At 33.2% G+C, this 14,617-nt stretch overlaps 3 long non-coding RNA genes across 19 annotated transcripts in view; 2 read left to right on the top strand and 1 right to left on the bottom strand.

Annotated features, from left to right (window-relative positions):
• The window catches only part of LOC148599541 (uncharacterized), a 33,331-nt gene extending 29,347 nt beyond the window's left edge, over positions 1-3,984 (top strand). The window contains exon 2 of the long non-coding RNA XR_015917973.1: positions 435-3,984. This is a non-coding gene — a long non-coding RNA (uncharacterized LOC148599541). The remainder of the gene's footprint in view (positions 1-434) is intronic.
• On the bottom strand, positions 3,237-11,956 carry LOC148599540 (uncharacterized). Of its 17 annotated transcripts, XR_015917962.1 has the most exons (8): positions 11,767-11,912; positions 10,445-10,522; positions 9,149-9,226; positions 7,855-7,932; positions 6,858-6,942; positions 4,845-4,961; positions 4,291-4,476; positions 3,237-3,984 (listed from the first exon to the last, which is right to left on the bottom strand). It is a non-coding gene; the product is annotated as an uncharacterized LOC148599540 (long non-coding RNA). The 17 variants fall into 17 exon arrangements; XR_015917967.1 differs by lacking the exon at positions 9,149-9,226 and having other exon boundaries at positions 11,899-11,948; XR_015917961.1 differs by having other exon boundaries at positions 7,855-9,226; positions 11,899-11,947.
• Positions 11,957-12,003: 47 nt separating this feature from the next.
• LOC148599539 (uncharacterized) lies at positions 12,004-14,107 on the top strand. The gene is made up of 4 exons (XR_015917972.1): positions 12,004-12,119; positions 12,437-12,512; positions 13,353-13,458; positions 13,966-14,107. It is a non-coding gene; the product is annotated as an uncharacterized LOC148599539 (long non-coding RNA).
• Positions 14,108-14,617: the final 510 nt, after the last annotated feature.

The following is a 14,617-nucleotide window of genomic DNA, read 5'->3' as shown; positions in this document are numbered from 1 at the left end:
TAAAACGATAAATAGAGCAAATACTGGAAGAAGATGGCGGCGCCCAGTTATTTAATCGGTACATGATACAATAAAGGTGTAATACCACTTTTCGGAAACCAGTCGCCTGCACATACAAGAAAGTAGTCCGTAATGACACGAAATAGTTCCAATATTGCCCCCTATAATCCTCCTTGTTTAGTAGCGATACCCATAAGGTTGGTGGTTGGCAGATTCCTTTAGCCTTATATATTGTTTATCACGCAGTGGGTGATAGTTCGTCTTGTACCTGAAATTTACATAATGAGGATGCATAGTGCTTTCTTTATTTCCTCTTTATTTTCGAGTATTTGTTGATCTTCGCGCCTACTTGTTGACGGTCTTTCAAACGTTAAAGTTAATAACACGCAATTCATGGTTCATTTCCTTCAACTATTTATATTTCATGTTTTCAGGTGATGGCTGACGGGGCAAGTAGACGATTGTTAGGCAAAGACGTTTGCACAAGGTCTATAAGCACTGGACCAGTCCAAGAAGAGATTGAGTTGGTCGAAGAGGCGTCAGTTGTCATTTCACATCACAAGCATCAACCAAAGAGCCAACGTAAAGTAAAGAAAAAGCCATGTCCCTTATTTCCTTGTGAATTCGGTGATGCACGTATGAAATGACATGTGTCCAAGCACCACCTTCCGTGGTGTGTAGCCGCTAATACAGCGTGTTGGGGTTGTAAGCAACAAGAAGCTTCGCCATGTCGTACTGTCGCTTTGTATGGTCGAACTCATTCAGCCGACTTCAGCGATCAAAACACTATCAACTGGTTTATTTGATGAATGGTTTGTTACATTTTATAAGAGAAGAACTTGGGATCGATTACTTGACTGGATTGTTGAACTTTACTGTCGAAAATGAGCTTTATCCACCATAAGACCCGTCTGGGCAGGACTTTACAGATCATGTGTTATACCTTCTAAGATTGTATAATAGTCACTTTGCATTAAAGTTGGACCCTACATTTAGTATTTATTCACCCACACAAATCATTGAACTTAGCCACTGGAGGATTTTGTCAAACTTATTAAATTGTCTGAAGCCTCAAAGTGTACATGAATTTCGCAGTTATGAATGTCCAATGACAATAAGTGGAATATCAGTAGTTGTACCAGAACTTGGCGTGCCAACAATAAGCATCGTTACTTCAATTTCCATTTAGATGTCTTACTTAAAAGATCGCCTGCTGGATCTCTTATTGACATAGAGGAAGATATACCACAGTCTATCGTTTTACAGGCTGGCGTTGCAAACTATGTTCCCCCCCCCCCCACCACTGGGACTCATATGGGGATCAGATCGATAATGACTCAAGGATGTCCGTCAAATTTAGGATTTATCCTCACATGATTTTGGGGGCTAATACAAAAGTTATAAATAAACTGAACATCTAAACATTGTGTCGGTCTTGGTGAAATCGGTATCGACCTGACTGGGGATGCCAAGGCTGATCTTTCAATAAAAGATGGTCAGATAGATTTTATCCAATCGCCAGAGATTTGGACCTGCCGGTTATACTTCATACTTCATTGTTGAGATAATGGTAACTGCGAGGCTTCTCGCATTACATTTTACTTATTGTCCAAATTTCTGGATGATGACCACCACATACATTATCATTGTTTCAATGGAACTCTGGACGAGGCTAAGAAATGGCAATGTAAATACAGTAACGTCTACTTTGGGGTATCCAGTTTGGTCCTGAAAGAGTCCAATCTTTTTGATGTTGTGGCCAAAATTGATCACGGGAAATTATTACTTGAATCCGACGCCCCATATTTATCACCGGAGAAGCATATGCGTGTGAACACGCCATATTGCTTATCAGTTGTGATTGAAAAAGTTAGTCATATCAAGAATTTACCCGTTTCGATCCTCGCAAGTTACATGAACGAAAATGCAAGGCGCATATATCAATTAATGTAGTGTAACCTGGAAGGCTTCTGCTTTCTTACAGTAATTCATAATGACATGAAAATAATTGAAGAAGGCTAATGCTTTCTTCTATTCGTTAAAATACTGGTATAATACCTGTTAAATAGCAATATTTTTATTACTTGTTCTGTGCTTAAATACGTATAAGCCACATTTGTATGCGATTTATTTATGATTGGTCTTAACAGGAGACCCTTGCTGTATTCTTTTTGTATATATAATGACTGCATCTAAAAGAGGTTTTATCTGAACACATGTTCCGTTCACGTGGGAGTTTGGAAATGAAAAATCTTGAAGAAGAAAACTCATGCTTTCGTTATAGTATGTATTGTGCCTGGAGGAGTTAAAATACATCCAGAACACAGAAACGTTTCAATGTACATTTTATTGACTTTAAATTGTGTTTATTTTTAGTTAATGTATTTGTTTATGATAATGGGCTTTGATTTCAAGTGTATAATTGTCTTTTATAAGATCGGGGGAATGTTATAGTGATGACAGTACCATATGGGGCTCCCGTTATAGGAGGAATATATTTGCTGCTATTATAAAACACCTAATTGTGCGCCCTCTTCCGGTTAAAAAAGATAAGAAACGTCTGCTTTATTTCTAAGCTCCGAGACTTTGTGTTTATTACTCGGACTGGGTGTCCGTCTTCAGACTGTGTGTCTGCACCTAATTTCTAGGTGATTTAGGGATATTTTTACGCCATCTAGTTCTGTAACAATTGGCTTCGTCGACAATTCGGCAGTAGGGAATTATATTCCGGGCGCCAAAATTTCATGTCGCTCTGTGTGTTTGAGTGAAATCCGCCTTCTTTAGAATATTTGACATATTTTGTCTTTTTTTTTTTCATTATTAGTTTTTAAAGATTAAAAAACTTTAATATTTATAAAAAATCCTTTTGGTTCGCTTTGCCGATTGTAAAGATAAAGGTAATGTGTTAGAATTAGAAATCATGCGTTGCTTCTGTTCAGAAAAGGTAAATATAGTACGTTTTCGTGTCACTGAAGTATTTTGATACACAAAACAAACTTTTCGTACTTTGGTCAATATGCAATCATATTTACATTGTCACTACTACAAAGGTATAAATATTCACAAATGAATATCTAATTTGCCAATGCCCGCAATCCAAAGGTTATGTGTACTTTTACGCCGCCTATTTCAGGAATTCTGGAGACATGAATAAAGGAAAGATTTCACCCAAGCGTGAAGCTCTTAAACAACATATTTTTCATTAAAATATAAGGCAAATCAAATAAATGTTCAAATACACATAATGTGTATTTAGAATCATTAGAAACACAGTGGACTAAATTTTAAAGTCTTAAAATTTCAACAATCATCCTGTCACTTAACAAATCTACTTGCTTCCATTTGATTTACAGTTTGTGCAACGAAGCACGTCATTCTCTGATACACTGGTGACGGGAGAACAATATTTGAGATGAACCCAACCGTCACAATTGTCACATTGTGCCCACGCAACAATACTTAATGATTGTTTCAAGTTCAACCCAGGCGTTTGACATTTTCCACAAATGCAGCAAGTATCATCGTCATCAAAGATAATGTCAGTTTCATCCTCATTCTTTTTACTTTTCTTCTTTAGTTGTTTTCCTTTCCCCTTACTTGATGCCTTACTTTTTCCCTTGAACTTCGGTGCTGTTGCGGTGAGGAAGGCATAAAACCAGTGTTTTGTCGGTGTTAAGTTCCTATTCTTCACTGTCGACATATTGGATGCAAGTTCTATTATTTGTCACCTCGTGTAGCCTATCCTCTCTCTGTCATTCGAACACAATGTTCTGCGGGCTGAGCCTCCTCTGCAGGAGAAAAAATGGTTGGTCCTCCAATTACAACATAAGCCCTTCTTGGGTCCTGTAGTCTACGTCTGTAGGTACTCTCTGGTATGTACGTTGTGCAGTTTGGCGGATCCTCTTATAGTCATGTTGTGTAAATAGCAGCTTCAAACATGTCAGGAGTAAAGCGTTGTTTATTCTTATCAGGTGGTGCCATGATCTGAAAGACAAAAGATGTAAACAATATATAATATCTAATATCCTGATCAGAAAAATACTAAAATGAATTCGTATTTTTCTCAAATCTATAAAATCATTCCTATATTCACACCAGCAAATTGTAAAAACAACATCAAGTGATCATCAATGGAATGTCATTCATGAAAGCTAAGTGAAAGTGCAAACTACAGGTACTATTTTCTAAGAAACCCTGCGCTATTCATAAAGTAGGGACTTCAGGAAAAAAATCAATCTACTCGGAAATCCTCTTTCTCTATTTAATGCAATTTATATGACCTTCACCTACATCTTCTCCTGCACAGGTAACCATTGGACAGTATAAATAAAAAGAAACTCTAATGTCTAAATATAGGTCCATAGCAGCGAATTCAGAAATGTCAACTTGAAAATATTGTCAAAGATGCATAACTCCAGCTGAAAATTCAAGTTAAAATACAGTTCAGCAAATTATAGTCCATTTCAAATTCAGGCTCTGAAAATACACAAAAAATATTAAATGGAAATGTAAATGAACTTTTATAAATTAATGTGCAAATTAATTTAGTATTCAACAAGGGTCTTATAGTCTGTATTTAACTCCTGTCATGATAAGATATACACATACATATATATGTGTGTGTGTTTGTTGGTGTGTGATTGCATTTATTTATCTTTTTGCAATAATTGTTATTTTTGTTCTATAATTTTGCCATAAAAATATATCTACATCAAATAATAAACAAAAAATATAAACCAATCAAATATGTACCCTACATGCAGCTAATAAGATAAACATTTTCTATTCTGATTTACAGCAAACACACTAATCAATTATGAATTAATTAACAAACTCATACTTACAGTAATTTTAAGGTTCCTTCTTCCAAATCTTCCTTCAACTCTTCAATAGTCATATCATATTTTTCTAATTTGCTATGTTCTTTTTCATTTTTTTTTTTTGGTATTCCAGTAGACAACCTGCAATTGATTATATGATTAAATGTTTTGGTAGCATAACATTTTCAAAGCAAGGAACATCAAATATAATTATACCACAACAACAGGAAAATATGAAATAATCATTAGATGCATAAAAAGCATTCAAAGCATATAACATTTACATCACAAGACAACAAAGCATAAGCAATTCTGTGTTAAAAAGCAACACAGACATAAAGAGTTAATATTAGTAAACAATATGAAAATAAAGGCAATTTTAAAGCACAACGACCAAGCTGATATTTTTTTTATAATAAATGTATGTAATAAAGAAACAAATAACCTAAATGCACAACACTACAACTACACTAATATTTTGTTTTGGATTTCCAATTAATGATGACACTTTATAGACGTATTATTCTTCATTGATTCTTATATAATACCATACAATACCAAAGAGACTTTATGTTCAAATAAAAAATAAAATTTACACTATACTTCTTATTACAGTAATTGCTATATACATATGGAGACATAAACATACATGTACATGTAACATGTTGAATAAAAATTCATTTTAATTATAGCTGGCTTTTAAAAAAAATTAGAATAATCAAAAGTTTTGATGTGAAATTCTTATTTCTCACTAGAATTAGACTGTTAATATATAACCAAAATTTTTTTATTAAGTTATTGTAAGAAAGGGAGATAATAAAACTCTTTTTTTCTCAAAATAGTAAGAAAGGGAGATAATGAAACTTATTCTCAATATAGTAAGCATTAATATTTAAAGATGAATTTACTGGTTTCGCTTTCTACGCTTGATATAGCTGAAGATATTATGAGGTGAAGAATCTCTATCACTTTGCTCATTACTATCTTCAGAAATAATCAAGGGAGGAAGGTGAAATTTTAATTCATCACTGGAATCAGATTGTAAATTTAGAGCAGTGCCTCTGCAACTAACCTCATAGCCAATATGAGGCTGAGTTTCATCATCACTGCCAAATGTACATTCTGATTCAGGTGAAGGCAAAGGAGAATCAGTCTGTGTAAGAATCATTGAGTCATAGAAACTGGTTCGAAAACAAATTGGAGGTTGTGTTTCATCTGAATCAATGAAACTTGCACTGAGTGATTCACCTGCATGGTCATTGGCGTACTCTGACTCTGACAACAGTTGACTTTCAAAATCATTTTCAGAATGTTTTAAAAGTAACTTTGTATCAGAATCAGATAGGGTATCATCACCAGATGAAGACCCTATGACGTCAATCAGCTGACTGTTTTCTGATGAAGACTCATTTGATGATGTCTCTACAAAATCTAAATTAAAAAAATCATCATCATCAACAGCAGCAATTATGCTTGTCTTCTCCCCACATGTACGGCAATTACGGTCTCCTGGATATGTGCAAGCATCATGAAGTTCCTCAGCTATATTTTTATCTTGGAGAACTCCAAAACATTCACCAAAGATAACTCTGTACATTAATGCTGCATTAGCATCATCACCTTTTGGAAATTCCATCCAAAATCTTTTAATAAAACCACTTCTAGCCATTTTCTGTAAAATCACAGAATATGAACGTTTCATTCTTACGATCCTGCTGAATTAATAAAATATAACCCTTTCCTTATAGTTAGATTACTACAACAAAGTACATCTTAACAAGCATCCAAATAAGATTTTGTTTTCAATATGCATTTAAATATATATCAATCCAAATCATTTAATAGAGTTAACTAATTCAGTGGCGGACCTAGGGGTGTGCAAGGGGTTAGTACCCCTCTTTTTTACTATACAAATTAAATCATGTCATAGCATCATCCCTTTTTCTGAGGAACCAAAGCTTGCTTCCAACATTTTCAAATTGTATAGATCCGCCCCATGCTAATGTCAAAATGTAAAATAGAAGCTACAATACATACCATTAAATGAGATGAAAAAGTTAACTTTGTATTCCTATGCAGCAGGTAGGTCTAACTGTTCTTTCTAACAGAAAGTACAAATATGCTGCAAAAGATAAATCATATTAAAGAAATGTGTATTACATGAACACAGTATAGGTTTGTATTATAAAATAGTATCTTAGTTCTCATTTTAGGGGGAAGACAACATCCAGATTAAACTGCTTATTTTTTTCTAATAATTTACTTTTATGTGCATTCAAAAATTGTTTATTATAATTTTTTTTTTTTTTTTGGCAAATTATTTGAAACATTATCTTCCTAAGCTTGGTCACACTGTAATTGGCATTTATTGTAATGGTGTTTTGCATTATCCACAAACTTGCATATGATATAGGATGGACATATAATTAAAACTTAGCTTTGGTTACCACCCCCTTCTTTAATGATGAATTTGAAAATCTACATAAAATACTAACACACAAATAGTAAAATGTTTGTATTGAATATTCAGTACAAATATATATATCTTATATTGCAAAAATTGGGTTTTTGAACCTTTTTTGACTTCAAGTACAAAGTTTCATCATGATTAGTTGAAAAATATATAAGTTATAGCAAATTTAGTATCAGTGGTACATTGCATGACTCGCATGTCCAATGGTCGAAGGAAATAAGGCCCCTCTAAAATGTACATTTTTTTTTAAATGCAATATTTTTGTGATTTTCTACATTGGTTGCATCATATTATGTGTAATTGATGCAATAAAGTTCAGTTTACTCAAGTTCCAGCTGCTTTAAGGTCAAAAATTGGGTTTTTATACATGCAGCCATGGTCAATGCACTTTTAGACCATGTATAGGGGTACACATATGAAAACTCATTTTATGATGCTGACAATGACTTAAATTGATCAACTTCAAACATAAAGTGGTCTACACATATCAAATGTACATTGAAAACCATAAGAAGTGGTTTCAAAGCTAAAACTGTCACTCCAGATCAATTTAAACCAGACCTGTACAGAGCTTGTTCAAGTGCGATTGTGTCCGATATTAAAAGTTAGCCTTTATTTGGGTTCTGAATGATGAAAAATCTGAAACAAATGTAAAATAATGTAAGGTTCTAAGCTTATCAGGTACATAAGCAGACAGTCAGCTGTATTTTTCCAGTTTTTCTACAAAAAATTTCATTTTTGAAACCTCATAGTGTATACGGAACTCTAAAATTAGGTGTTTTTGAGACATCACAAGGTATATACATGTAGTGACTTACATTAGATGCATGAATATCAATGGAATGAATATATTAGGTTTTTTTTCACATTATTTATATTATTTACTAGCAAATACAAAAGATTCAGACCAATAAAACACATATCTGTGATTTTATAGATCCTAAGACAAGGCTGTGAAAACCCCTGATTTTGCCATATTTCATTGACTGGGTTCATAAAAATTACACTAAATTGTCAGATTTCTGCCTAAACCTTGTTCATAAAGTATGTTTTTTGTTGATTTGATGTTCCTAGTGTATAGTTAGAGGAGAAAAACTCAAAGCTGTACAATATTTTCCCCACTGGTCTATATTTCATACCTAGCACCTTAGCAAAAGTGCAATTTCAATGGAAAATCCCATAGAAACCATATTTTTTTATTTTAATTTCAGAAAATAGAGAATAAAGGGCCAAAATCTGATTATTTCATGTAGATTTACTGAATTCTTGAAAATAAACACCAAATTACCCCCAGCAAATACTAGAAAATACAATTTCTGATACCCAGGCAACCCCCTTATTAGATCAATAAATGTGCTCAATTTGAACAAAAACTGCACTCATGTCAAGATGAACCTTTTTTGATTTCAAGTACAAAGTTTCATCATGATTAGTTGAAAAATATATAAGTTATAGCAAATATAGTATCAGTGGTACATTGCATGACTCACATGTCCAATGGTCGAAGGAAATAAGGCCCCTCTAAAATGTACATTTTTTTTTAAATGCAATATTTTTGTGATTTTTTACATTGGTTGCATCATATTATGTGTAATTGATGCAATGAAGTTCAGTTTACTCAAGTTCCAGCTGCTTTAAGGTCAAAAATTGGGTTTTTATACATGCAGCCATGGTCAATGCACTTTTAGACCATGTATAGGGGTACACATATGAAAACTCATTTTATGATGCTGACAATGACTTAAATTGATCAACTTCAAACATAAAGTGGTCTACACATATCAAATGTACATTGAAAACCATAAGAAGTGGTTTCAAAGCTAAAACTGTCACTCCAGATCAATTTAAACCAGACCTGTACAGAGCTTGTTCAAGTGCGATTGTGTCCAATATTAAAAGTTAGCCTTTATTTGGGTTCTGAATGATGAAAAATCTGAAACAAATGTAAAATAATGTAAGGTTCTAAGCTTATCAGGTACATAAGCAGACAGTCAGCTGTATTTTTCCAGTTTTTCTACAAAAAATTTCATTTTTGAAACCTCATAGTGTATACGGAACTCTAAAATTAGGTGTTTTTGAGACATCACAAGGTATATACATGTAGTGACTTACATTAGATGCATGAATATCAATGGAATGAATATATTAGGTTTTTTTTCACATTATTTATATTATTTACTAGCAAATACAAAAGATTCAGACCAATAAAACACATATCTGTGATTTTATAGATCCTAAGACAAGGCTGTGAAAACCCCTGATTTTGCCATATTTCATTGACTGGGTTCATAAAAATTACACTAAATTGTCAGATTTCTGCCTAAACCTTGTTCATAAAGTATGTTTTTTGTTGATTTGATGTTCCTAGTGTATAGTTAGAGGAGAAAAACTCAAAGCTGTACAATATTTTCCCCACTGGTCTATATTTCATACCTAGCACCTTAGCAAAAGTGCAATTTCAATGGAAAATCCCATAGAAACCATATTTTTTTATTTTAATTTCAGAAAATAGAGAATAAAGGGCCAAAATCTGATTATTTCATGTAGATTTACTGAATTCTTGAAAATAAACACCAAATTACCCCCAGCAAATACTAGAAAATACAATTTCTGATACCCAGGCAACCCCCTTATTAGATCAATAAATGTGCTCAATTTGAACAAAAACTGCACTCATGTCAAGATGAAGCTTTTTTTACTTCAAGTACAAAGTTTCATCATGATTAGTTGAAAAATATATAAGTTATAGCAAATTTAGTATCAGTGGTACATTGCATGACTCGCATGTCCAATGGTCGAAGGAAATAAGGCCCCTCTAAAATGTACATTTTTTTTTTTAAATGCAATATTTTTGTGATTTTTTACATTGGTTGCATCATATTATGTGTAATTGATGCAATGAAGTTCAGTTTACTCAAGTTCCAGCTGCTTTAAGGTCAAAAATTGGGTTTTTATACATGCAGCCATGGTCAATGCACTTTTAGACCATGTATAGGGGTACACATATGAAAACTCATTTTATGATGCTGACAATGACTTAAATTGATCAACTTCAAACATAAAGTGGTCTACACATATCAAATGTACATTGAAAACCATAAGAAGTGGTTTCAAAGCTAAAACTGTCACTCCAGATCAATTTAAACCAGACCTGTACAGAGCTTGTTCAAGTGCGATTGTGTCCGATATTAAAAGTTAGCCTTTATTTGGGTTCTGAATGATGAAAAATCTGAAACAAATGTAAAATAATGTAAGGTTCTAAGCTTATCAGGTACATAAGCAGACAGTCAGATGTATTAATCCAGTTTTTCTACAAAAAATTTCATTTTTGAAACCTCATAGTGTATACGGAACTCTAAAATTAGGTGTTTTTGAGACATCACAAGGTATATACATGTAGTGACTTACATTAGATGCATGAATATCAATGGAATGAATATATTAGGTTTTTTTTCACATTATTTATATTATTTACTAGCAAATACAAAAGATTCAGACCAATAAAACACATATCTGTGATTTTATAGATCCTAAGACAAGGCTGTGAAAATCCCTGATTTTGCCATATTTCATTGACTAGGTTCATAAAAATACCCTGGCAACCCCCTTATTAGGCAAGAGACCGCAATTAATTTTCAAGTGCATTTCAATATACACATTAGAGCAGATTAAAAAAATTCCACCGGTGCAAACTGAATAAAACTTCTCTAGCCTAAAGATAGGATTTTATATATAAATTGTAGAAAATTTTAAATCATTTTCTGAAATTAATACATATAATTCGGAGATGGGGTAAACATGACAAATGAACTGAGTTAAAAGTCCTAAATTTTAACCTTCTTCCACTGAACCAAATCACAACTTTTAGTCAGAATTTATTAATGAGAAAAATCCCATGTAATTTTAACCTATTTTCTACCAATTAGAGGCAAAACTTCAGCAAATAAGTTTCCAGTAAAAATATGAAAAAATGTGGAAGGTACTTACTACCAAAGTTGGAACTATATTCGTATCCAACGAAAACCAAGGGGAATTAATTGTGTTCTCGTACCTGAAGTATCTACTGTTTGTGCCCCGTGCAGGTCCGGGTGTTAAAAGAATAGGCCTGCAGCAGCACTAAGCTTGTCGTAATAGGCGACTAAATAGTGCCCAGAAACCTAGCCGGGGGCTAGGCACTCTACCCACAGAGCAACTGGGATGTGTGCCCCAGGTGGTGGAATGGGGTACCCCTGGCGTGTTATATGCTGGGGTTGTCAGGCTATAATACGGAAAACCTGACCGCAAACCATAGTGGTGCACCGTGTTCGGAAAGATGCCACGTTCCTCGCACGTTAAAGAACCCTGCTGTGGTATTCGATAGGAGTAGGAACCTTTGCGCTCCGCCACAGGAGGCTAAATTGCCCGACCTTACCCATCCCCCTTTTTCCAGTGGCAATCGAAATTTGTCGACCCTATTATCCTTGTGACCCATACTTTTTTTTCATTTCATGTTCATATTATCATCCATTTCATGTTCATTGTCTGAATATAGCTGAAATATTGCTGCTCGGACGTTAAACCCCAACAAACAAACAAACAAAATCTACTGTTTGTAAACAAACCGACCATCGAAATGCAGAAGTGACGTCATGCGACAGTGGGAGGTGAAGGTTTTTCCAGCCAGTGGAAACAGGAGTTCGGAATTCTCGGACTTTTACGTTACTTTCGAACTAAAATCAGACTTCCGAACGGTATTTTGTGAAAAACCATGCTGTCACATTGGGGGGGAGGGGTCGTCTGAATTTGAGTTTCATGTACTCACATATGGACATATATTCCACCAAAAAGTAAGTGACACATTAAGGTGAATACGAATGAACCTGAAAATCGTAGTTTGAGATAATTCCAAACCTTCTACAAAAAACACCCAACTATTGAAATTTTTTTTCATTGTGTTTTTTTATCAGCAGCTTGCTTATGAATTTCGGCATATTTGTCGCTAAATTAATGTTTAATTTGAGTATATTTTTTTCATTTCGAACATGACAGTTTGTTTTTATTTCAATTGTTTGCTATATTTTCTTGCTTTTATATTTTTAAATATCAAAAAATTGATTAGCAAAACGAACGAACATTAATGATATGCATTCATTATTGTTTACAGTGCCGCCATGATGAAAATACAAATATTTTATTTAGCTCGAACACAGTTACAATAATGAAGAATTATGATAAATAACGTAAGTGTTTATCATATACCATGTATTTGTTAATTATAATTTGTCTAAATCATGTGCTGTAGTCTTAGTAAATGTGTGCAGTATAAATTACAGGAGATATGGTACACAAGAAACTTTCTTAAGGCTAAGCCTTACATGTGTACTGACTACTGTATACATGTTCCATAGTCCATACAAACATTTTTATAAAGACATGAAGAGTTGTCGTTGAGTCAATGACTGTTGATTTTCATTTAAATGAAACAGTCTATGATACAAACTTGTTGAACATGATGAGGGAACACAAACAAAACCTTACAGGAATCTGTTATTTGTGTATACAGTACCCCGTATTTCATTTTTGAGAACAAAAATAAATTCATGTACAAGGTCAAGGAAACTCCAGTGAAACAAGTATTGGTGAACAGTTGACCAAGAGCAATCAAAAGCAGTATTTAATGTTCCAATGTATTGTACATGTAAGTCATATGAGAACATTTCATACATAACTTGAAGTAAACTACATGAATTATATGATTTGGAAATTAATCTAAACATTAACATATACATTTGTATGATCTTGTATATGACACAATTTTCAATTTTCTAAGAAATTTATCGTGCTATTTTTTTTTTTACTTTTTTAATAGATCCATAAATACAAGCTGTTGACTTACATTGTATAGCAGTAACTAAGGATAATGAACTAGTTTTATCAGTCATCAGATTTCTTTTGCACAGTATGTTGTCATGAGCATGTACAATTATACCATAGTCATCACAGTATGATAAAAGTCTATCCATGTTGATTTTCAGTATCTCTTTCCATATTAAAAGGAAATATGTTTTGATATTTTCCAGAAAATTTTGGATGCAGCCGTCATGTTCACCTACCAATGATACAAGTTACCAGACAAATCATACATAACAGGAAGCTCTGTTCAAATGAAGTATGATAATAGATTGTGTAGGTATTTGAGGTTCAGTATACAATATTTTTATACCTTTTTTTTAAAAAAAAAATTAATATTGATTTGGGGTGTTCCAAAGGTAGGACCCACCTCTTTTGTTGGGAAATGTTGGAAGTAATGTGGAAAATTTTTTCAAAAATGGGGAAATTATTAGCTTGGACTCCCACTTTCAAAGTCTTTTGATTGTTCACTAGAAACTCTCATTAGTCAGTTTATTTTAGAAATGTATTTTATTTCTACATGTGTAATGTAGATAGATCCCATATGTGTTTATCGCTTAAAATGTAGCACTACAGTTCCCATGACACTTAAATGAAGGTTGTAACATAGACATAATATTTTAGCATAATGGGATGTTTTGTTTGAAGAAAAAAAAACATCCAATGATCCATATAATGTAGGGTTTACTTAAATAGAGGTCTACTTTAATACAGGATTCATGAATCACAATAACTTTGAATATGAGTATTATGTATATTTATTACTGATTTTTATACTTCCAGGTCATCCATGGCATATATATGACTGAAAAGAATTCATACATGTATAATTTAGATGATCTTCAATGCTGTTCAAATCTCTGCTTGCACTATAATGAAAGTTGATATGAAGCTGAAGTTTTAAAAATAAATATTTTCAAAATCATATTTCTTATTCAAATGTACAAGGTTTAAATGTGTTGTGCTTCAAAAGTAAAAGTCACTTTCATACATGTATATAATAACAGCCATGTATACTTCTTGACAGTACCATCCTGGAATACAACCTAGAATCCCTTGCACTGCAAGCTGTCACTTTATCAACTGAGCTAAAAAATTACTTCATTGTTTTCTGTAGATTAGGTTGATTATGGTCTTTTGTAAATAGTTTTACTTTATTTATTTTTGGGCCTTTTTATAGATTGCTTAATGGTATGTGGTTTGCCCATTATAGATATCCATGTGGTGATTTCACTTGTAGAAGCTTAATCGTTACTTGCTTTGTTTTTTGAATGACTATCCCATTGGCAAACATAAATGGTACATGTATTTAAGTTTTCTACTTATGACTAGTGAGTGCTAAATCTTTCACTACTTCTCGAACAAGTAATTTTGTGTAACAACTATTTGGCTAAGCAACTGTTGATTCTGTGAGGTAGCACTATGAAACCGCCTC

The sequence above is a fragment of the Perna viridis genome, chromosome 13 (genome assembly GCF_037379345.1).
Source record: "Perna viridis isolate PV_CMFRI_1.1 ecotype Kerala chromosome 13, ASM3737934v1, whole genome shotgun sequence".
NCBI lineage: Eukaryota > Metazoa > Mollusca > Bivalvia > Mytilida > Mytilidae > Perna > Perna viridis.
This window is presented reverse-complemented; position numbering and strand designations above follow the sequence as displayed.